We start from the raw sequence: 8044 nt of genomic DNA, 5'->3' as shown, positions 1-8044 counted from the left end.
TGACCACCTCTCTTTAGCCCTATTTTCCTTCTTTTTTTTTTTTAATTTTTTTTTTCAACGTTTATTTATTTTTGGGACAGAGAGAGACAGAGCATGAACAGGGGAGGGGCAGAGAAAGAGAGGGAGACACAGAATCGGAAACAGGCTCCAGGCTCTGAGCCATCAGCCCAGAGCCCGACGCGGGGCTCGAACTCACGGACCGCGAGATCGTGACCTGGCTGAAGTCGGACGCTTAACCGACTGCGCCACCCAGGCGCCCCCCTTATTTTCCTTCTTTATAGGTTGTCAGCACTTGCTGTCCCCAATTCTTCATCTGCCTTCATTCCTTAGCCAGGTGGAATAGGAGCTCCTGAGGCCCCTCTCCAGCATTTACTCACTTGGCCACTCCTTCCTTACTGAAAGGATTTCGTGCCTTGACTTTTTTTTTTTTAAGTTTATTTATTTTGAGAGAGTACGTGTGTGTGCAAGCAGGGAAGGGGCAGAGAGAGAGGGAGAGGGAGAATCCCAAGCAGGCTCTGCACTGTCCGGGCAGAGCCCAATGCGGGGTTCAATCCCACGACCCTGGGATCCTGACCTGAGCCAAAATCAAGAGTCGGATGCTTAACCCATTGAGCCATCCAGGCTCCCCTTGTGCCTCGCCTTCTATGATGTCACCCTCCCCTGCTTTCCCCCACCCCTCTCATCTGGACGTTTACTGTTTGTCTGCTCGCCCTTTGAACACTGCTGTGCCTTGGGTAAGGGCTTCAACTCTTCCGTACATTTCCCTGGGTGTTTAATCCACTCACGTGGCCTAATTTACCGGAGGGCTGAAGGAGTCTGCAACCTGTTAGTACCTGTCACATATATAACCACCTCATCGTTGTTCCAAATATCTAGTACATGCTTTTAATTGTTCATTTATATGCTGTAAAATATTGTCGCAAAATAGAATTTAGGGGTAACAGTGTGTGCAAAAAGCAAGCACTCTGTACTCCATAGTACACTGGGCACTTTATTTTTTCTTCACTACACTGAGCACTTGAAATGAATTATTTATTCTTGCAACAAACTCGTGGATAAAGTTCTATTTATTTTCTCTATTCTACAAATCATCACTGAGGCTTTAGGCAGATAAACAGTTTTCCCAAGGTCACACAGTTAGAAAGTAAGAGAGCTAGGTTCTGTAATGGGGTAATGTTTAATGTTAAATTATATGCTTTTCATTTCTTTACCCTGACCCTCTTCCCCCAACCATCAAGCAAAATAGTTTTTGGGGTTTTTTTTTTTTTTTAATTTGAGGGGGAGGAGGGGCAGAGAGAGAGAGAATCCTAAGCAGGCTCTGCACTCTCAGAGCTCGATCCCACGATCTCATGACCTGAGCTGAAATCAAGAGTCGGAGGCTCAGTCAACTAAACCACCCAGGCGGCCCTTTTTTCTTTCTTCTTTTTTCTTCAGAATGGTTTTCTTTTCTTTTCTTTTTAATGTTTATTTATTTTTGAGAGAGACAGAGACAGACTGCGAGTGGGTTAGGGGCAGAGAGAGAGGGAGACACAGAATCGGAAACAGGCTCCAGGCTCCGAGCCATCAGCACAGAGCCCGACGCGGGGCTCGAACTCATGACCTGAGCCGAAGTCGGTCGCTTAACCGACTGAGCCACCCGCGCACCCCTCAGAATAGTTTTCTAAGTGCATGACCTGCAGAGGAATGATGGAACCAGTTTAGAACAAAGAAATTACACTTCAATTTTGACTTTCAAAACAGATATTTTAAAGCCTAATGCAGAAAAAATAGTGATGAGAGGCCTGACTTTCTACCGGAAGAATGAAGCACCTGAATGAGACAGGATTCTCTCGATGCCTCCAAATGCCGAGAATTAAACTTAGAAGATTAATCATAGAGCTTATGAAGAGCCGTTGAGGACAGCAACTGCAGAATGGGACATACAGGTCATGTTTCTGGGTTGGGAAGGTGCTTGGAGAGATTTGAGGGAGGTGAGTACTCAACACATGTGAGGGTCTGTTTCTTGGTCCCCACTTTGGGGCCAACATTCTGATGTAAGGCAGTGACGATGACCGGCAAAGAGGTGCAGAGAAACTCAAAGCAGATGGGTTCGTTTCCTGCTTTCCAGGACATGGCAAAGTTGTAAGCCTCCTAGAGATGCCTGTGATTGGGATGGTGCCGGAACAACTCAATCGTAGGAAGTGGATTAGCAGTGGGTGAGAGGACTGTTTGCATGGATGTGCCGATGCCCCTCTACTTCCCCTGCCCCAGGGAAGCTTCACAGAGGACCAGACCCTCCAGAACAGGACAAGGAACGCAGCTAGGGGGTCTGGGAAAGCCTAGAAAAGTGGTAGGGTCGGGACAATGGGAGGCAAGACTCACTAATGTCAGCAGCAGAAGTCCGTGTACAGTGGCCAAAGGCCAGGTGACCCCCGCCCAAAAGAGAGACAAGACCTCAGGGGATAGCAACAAAGACAGGATGACAGCTTAGGGACTGGGCCATCCTTCATCATCACCATTATAAAATTTAAGGTTCCTTCTGAGCCAAAAAGTCACTCGGGAATAGCAAGACGGAGGAGGGAAAATCCCCTGCAAGTTGGAACACTCCAGCTCTTGGAACATGCCAAGGAAAGCTAGAAACTTAGCAGAGACTGGTGCTCAGGAGACAGGAATTTAGGCAAGAGTGAGAAAAATTCTAGGCATGGACCTGTGGGATCAAGGAAAAGTCCCCCATATCACCTGTCCCCTGGAGCTGTCTTTGTTTTCCTGCTTTGTCCCTTGCAGTGACCATCACAGGAAGGCTCGTGGACACCTGACCTGGACATAGGCGGAGTGAGACTTTCACCACTGCGGTTCATATTAAATTTGGTTTTTACTCATTTTATGCTTTGTTTGGAAGATTGGGTGTCAAAACGCTTTTTGGGTATTACGAAATAAAGTTTAAAAGCTATTTTGAAACGTGGGTCGTGAAAGTTTGTTGACTATTTCTGGATGTAATCAAACAGCTCAGGTTAAAGTACAAGGAACTGGCTTCACCTCTCAGTGTCCATGGAGTTCTTCCCTGACACCCTGAGTCTCTCTTCTAGCTTAGGTTCAGGAGTATCCTCACTCAAGGCTTCATCGGCGTAAAGAAGCTGTGTGTGTCTATTCCTCGAGACCCAAAGGTACATGGATGCTTAACACAATGCCAAAACCAGCAGGCTGAGCAAGTCATAAGGCATAGACCCTCAGGTAACGCAGCGGACACCATGGCTGTCTACCCGCTAGCCTTCCCACCCCTCTTCTTTGCCCATTGAGTCCTGACTTTGTTCAGGAATCAGGCGTATGTGTGCTTCAGGGAACTCTGCCTCCTAGCCAGAGCAATCACTGTAACCCCAGGCCCTTGGGCATCACCTCAGTGATGGCCTAACTTCTGTTCGATAATACATAACGCAATGGCCGTTGGGGAGGTCCTGAGAGAGTTTGGGGGTGGCATCGGTATTCGCCTGGTAGGGCTGCTGTAGCAAAGGACCACAAACTGGATGACTTAACCAACAAAATTTGTCGTCCCATCGTTCTGGAGGCTAACGGTCCAAAATCAAGATGTTGGGCAGGCCTAGTGCCTTCTGAAGGATATGAGGAAGGATCTGTTCCAGGCTTCTCTCCTTGGCCCGTAGATGGCCATCTTCATGTTCATATGGCATTCTCCCCGTGTCTTCACATTATCTTCCCTCTGTGTGTTTCTCCCTGTCCAATTTTCCCCCTTTCTTTTTTTTTTTCTTTTTTTTATTTATTTTATTTTATTTTTTTATATATGAAATTTATTGTCAAATTGGTTTCCATACAACACCCAGTGCTCATCCCAAAAGGTGCCCTCCTCAATACCCATCACCCACCCTCTCCTCCCTCCCACCCCCCATCAACCCTCAGTTTGCTCTCAGTTCTCAACAGTCTCTTATGCTTTGGCTCTCTCCCACTCTAACCTCTTTTTTTTTTTTCCTTCCCCTCCCCCAATTTTCCCCCTTTCTATAAGGACACGAGTCATATTGAATTAGGTCCCATCCTCATGACCTCATTGTAACCCAATTACTTCTGTTGAGACAAAACTTGCAAATACGGTCATTTTCTGAGGTACTGGGAGTGACTTCAACATGTGAACTTGGGAGGGACACAATTCAACCCATAACGATATCTCTTCCAGGCTTTGGATATTATCAAGTCTCTATACACCAAGCTGCCTTATCTTATTACTATGTTTCTTGGCAGGACATGAAGATTCTGTCTTTCTAACCCAAAAGTGTAGGCTGGTAACTGGGGGACTTACCTTCACCCTGAGATCTCAGCTTACCCTTCCATGGTAAGGCCCATTGTGGGCCATCCTCAACCCACATTGCCCCACTTTGGAACTCTTCCGCTCAAACACCCTTCTCTCTGGCCTTAACCTCCTATTCCCTCCGCACTTCCCTTTAATTGCCCCAACCACACTTGGTCCCCTTACGTATTTCTGATCAGCCCCTCCTCCTGTTCCTACACTGTCTCTTCTGAGATGCTGTGCCTGTCATTTCAACCACACTCTTTCCAAGATTCTCAACTCATGTTCTTAAATTCCATTGCCCGGCCTGGCAGAACTCCAAGCCTGCCTTCCAATGGCCGCCCACCTCCACATGCTGACATCTGGCCTAGGGAGCACGACCAGAAGCTCCACACACAGAGAAGACTATCTTCCATTGTTCTTCCTTTATATCCATGAGCCCGCTCCGGTCTGGCCTTTACTGATGCCCTTCCACTGATCCTATTATTGCCAAGATTTCCAACTGCTTTCATGGTGCCAAATCTAATGAATAGTTCCCACTCTTAATACACTTGGCATATTGGAAGTGTGCCATATCACTGGCCACCAGGCGCCCCCATCCCTTCTTTTTGAGATCATTTCTTCTGACTTCTAGACCACTGTATTCTCCTCGTTTTTCCTCTACCTCTCTCAGTATCCTCGATAGGCTTTTCTTCTTATATTCCCAAAGTCTCTTTGTTTTTCTTCTGCTCTCAACTTTTCTCCTACTCTCCCTGGAGGATCATTTCCACTTCTAACGGTTCCAATTACTTCTATACACTGATGATTCCTCTGTCTGTATCTGTATCTCGATCTCTCTCCTAAGCTCTCGACCCAGATTTGCAACCCCACTTGGGCATGACCCAGGCACCTTAAACTTACACGCTTATCAACTGAACCCACTGTCACCCTTCATAAAATCAGTTCTTCTCATTTCCCCTATCTCAATAAATGGCACCCATTTGTCACCATGGCTCTGAAAGCAGATTCATCAGGTTTGTAGCACCTCTCCACTACCTTCTGGCTGATAACCTTGGGCAAGTTACTTAACTTCTTTGTGTCTTGGTTCTCTAATCTCTAAAATGTGAATGATTATACTTCCTATATGTGAAGATTGTGGTGAGTTTAAATGGTAGAATACACATAAAACACCAGGAATAGTTCCTGGCATGTATTGCATTCTCAGGAAGTTTTAGCTATTGATATAATTGCTTGAGTTAGAGTCCTGGGACTCAATCTTGATTTGCACATCTAAGGAATCATAAAATTACTTTGATTTTATCTCCTTAATATCTCTTGAATGTATTCATGAGAAGTGACAGGAAAGGAGTGAGTTATCAACAAAAGTAAAAATGAATGTATTTCCACCTCCCCTGCCTTCATTCAAGCAGGAATCACCAGGCAATCTAACCCCTACACAACCGGGCTCGGCAACCCACCAGGGTTGCACTACTGGGTTACAGAGCCTGCGATGGCAATGCTATTTGGTGTCCATGGGATCTGGGGATTCTGAGCCCAAGTCTCACAGAAGCAGGGAGTGAACAGCAAACACTAAAGTGGCCCAAAGAGACCAAGGACAGAAACTAGCCTTGACTAGTTACCTGACAAGGTCACACGTCAGCACAATGCTCTGTTGTCCCAGTGAATAATTTCTCAGTGGTCCCTTCCTCTTTGCATTATTGCTCAAGAGTTAAAGTCGCCGGTGGCAGCATCTGATTGGCTGAGCTCAGGTCCCCAGCTGCCCAGGCTAAATCCCAGGGGATGGAGACAGGGGTGACCTGTCCACCTCAGGTTCTGTAGTGGGAGGGAAGCCTTTCCCCCCCCCCCCAACACTTAAGACAATGAAAGAGTCACCCAACACAGAAGTAAAGTTTGGAAGCTGGGTGGCCAAAGGAACAAATGAGCATTCGCCATTTGTTTATTTGAAAGTAGTGCAATCGAAGTATCAGAAACAAAACTGAAAAGGAGCTGGAAAGTGACCTGCCTAGGCTACCTGCTTCCCAGCCTGAAATGGTCTGGGAAATGGGAACTTCGCTGATTTAGATAGGCATGGCTTTTTTTTTTTTTAATTTTTTTTTCAACGTTTATTTATTTTTGGGACATAGAGAGACAGCATGAACGGGGGAGGGGCAGAGAGAGAGGGAGACACAGAATCGGAAACAGGCTCCAGGCTCTGAGCCATCAGCCCAGAGCCTGACACGGGGCTTGAACTCACGGACCGCGAGATCGTGACCTGGCTGAAGTCGGACGCTTAACCGACTGCGCCACCCAGGCGCCCCAAGATAGGAATGGCTTTAAATTTGTTTCTATTTCAACTGGGTAAGGGTGGACTAAATATATATATTATATATATTTATATATATAATATATATATTATATATATATATATATATCTCATAGTACTTGAATGAAAAATGTCCCATTTGACACAATTCAAGAGGCTCAGAGACAGATCAGGGCTGTAGAAGCAACTGGGAGGACCCAGGCTAGCTGGGAGAGCCGCAGGTGCCCGCGCATGAGCACAACATAGTTTGGACTCTGGGTCCACCTGCTGGTGCAGTTTTCCTTCTGCTTTTCTTTTTAGTGAACATTCGCTGCCGCCAGGCTCACTCGCATTTCCCAGCAGTGTGGAGATCAGCAGGAGTGGGTCCAGATGCAAAGTGTAGCAAGGATTCCCCAAATAAGAACGGGAGAGGGGTGGTTAATCAAGAAGGCAGTTCCTGATGGGTCAGGGAGACTGAAAGCTGTTTTTGTTTTTGTTTTTGTTTTTGTTTCCATTTCAGGACACAAAAGGAACCCAGGGCTGGGGCAGAGGATTTCTGTGGTTCTGAGACTCGGTGCAGAATTGACATCATGGCTCTCCAGGGTCCGTGCCTCACTTTTACAAGCAGAAAAGAGGACAGTCGCCTGCTAGAAGCTGTGGCCTTGCAGGACACTTCTTGGCCAGTGCTTCCCTCCACCCCCTATCTCAGCTTCTTGAGGACTCTGCCAGCAGGAGAGGACTGAGGACTGTGCCTCAGCAGGTCTGTTCTTGCTTATGTGACTCATGGCCATGGCTTCTCTGTTGCCCAAGACTTGTATGTACAGCCCCGATCAGCTGGGTTTTATCACTGCTTCCTGGATTCCTCTTATTTTTTCTTGTGCTGCTTGAAGGACCAGTGCTTCCGCCTATCTGCTGCCAGGATCACATTAGGGCTTCCCGTGTCTGCGGCTCACGTCTTGGCTCGGGGACATACCTGCGATGATACTGAACAAGTTGAGGCCATCGCCTGGGGACTAACTCACTGCTAAATGACGTCAATAAACCCCTTTGAGGTTGCTGCAGACAGGCGTCCTTGGCTGTCAGCACCAGGGAATGGCTCACCATGGCAAGTTAGAGAACAGTGTTACTCTAGCCAAGGTCCCTGGGTCTGATGACCTTCATTTACAGGGACAAGCCCAGCCCCAACCAGCTTTCTAGAAGTACAGTTTGACTGTGATTTTTTTTTTTTAATCGAGGTTTGATTAAATCAAGGAAAATTTATAGATCTTAAGTGTAGAGCTTGGGGAGTTTTTATGGAGTTATGTGCCTGTGTAACCACCACCCGGATCCAGATACACATGTGACTGGAGTTGAGTGTGTGAGTCAATTAGAGCAAATTCCTCATGATTTGGGGGGGGGGGGGGGGGGGTAACTAAGGCAGTGGTTCTCAAACGTTTTCTGTGCGTCACGGAAGGTTTGTTAAAACACAGATCGCTAGACTTCACCCCAGAGTT

At 46.8% G+C, this 8044-nt stretch overlaps 1 long non-coding RNA gene across 1 annotated transcript; it reads left to right on the top strand.

Moving 5' to 3' along the window:
- The first annotated feature begins 2318 nt into the window (after window positions 1-2318).
- On the top strand, window positions 2319-7821 carry LOC121030727 (uncharacterized). The gene is made up of 2 exons (XR_005790380.1): window positions 2319-3210; window positions 7072-7821. It is a non-coding gene; the product is annotated as an uncharacterized LOC121030727 (long non-coding RNA).
- The last annotated feature ends 223 nt before the right edge of the window (window positions 7822-8044 follow it).

This window comes from Herpailurus yagouaroundi, unplaced genomic scaffold, assembly GCF_014898765.1.
Source record: "Herpailurus yagouaroundi ecotype Mexico unplaced genomic scaffold, PumYag 140, whole genome shotgun sequence".
Lineage (NCBI taxonomy): Eukaryota > Metazoa > Chordata > Mammalia > Carnivora > Felidae > Herpailurus > Herpailurus yagouaroundi.
The sequence above is the reverse complement of the archived record's forward strand: the minus strand, read 5'-3'. Positions and strand labels throughout refer to the sequence as shown.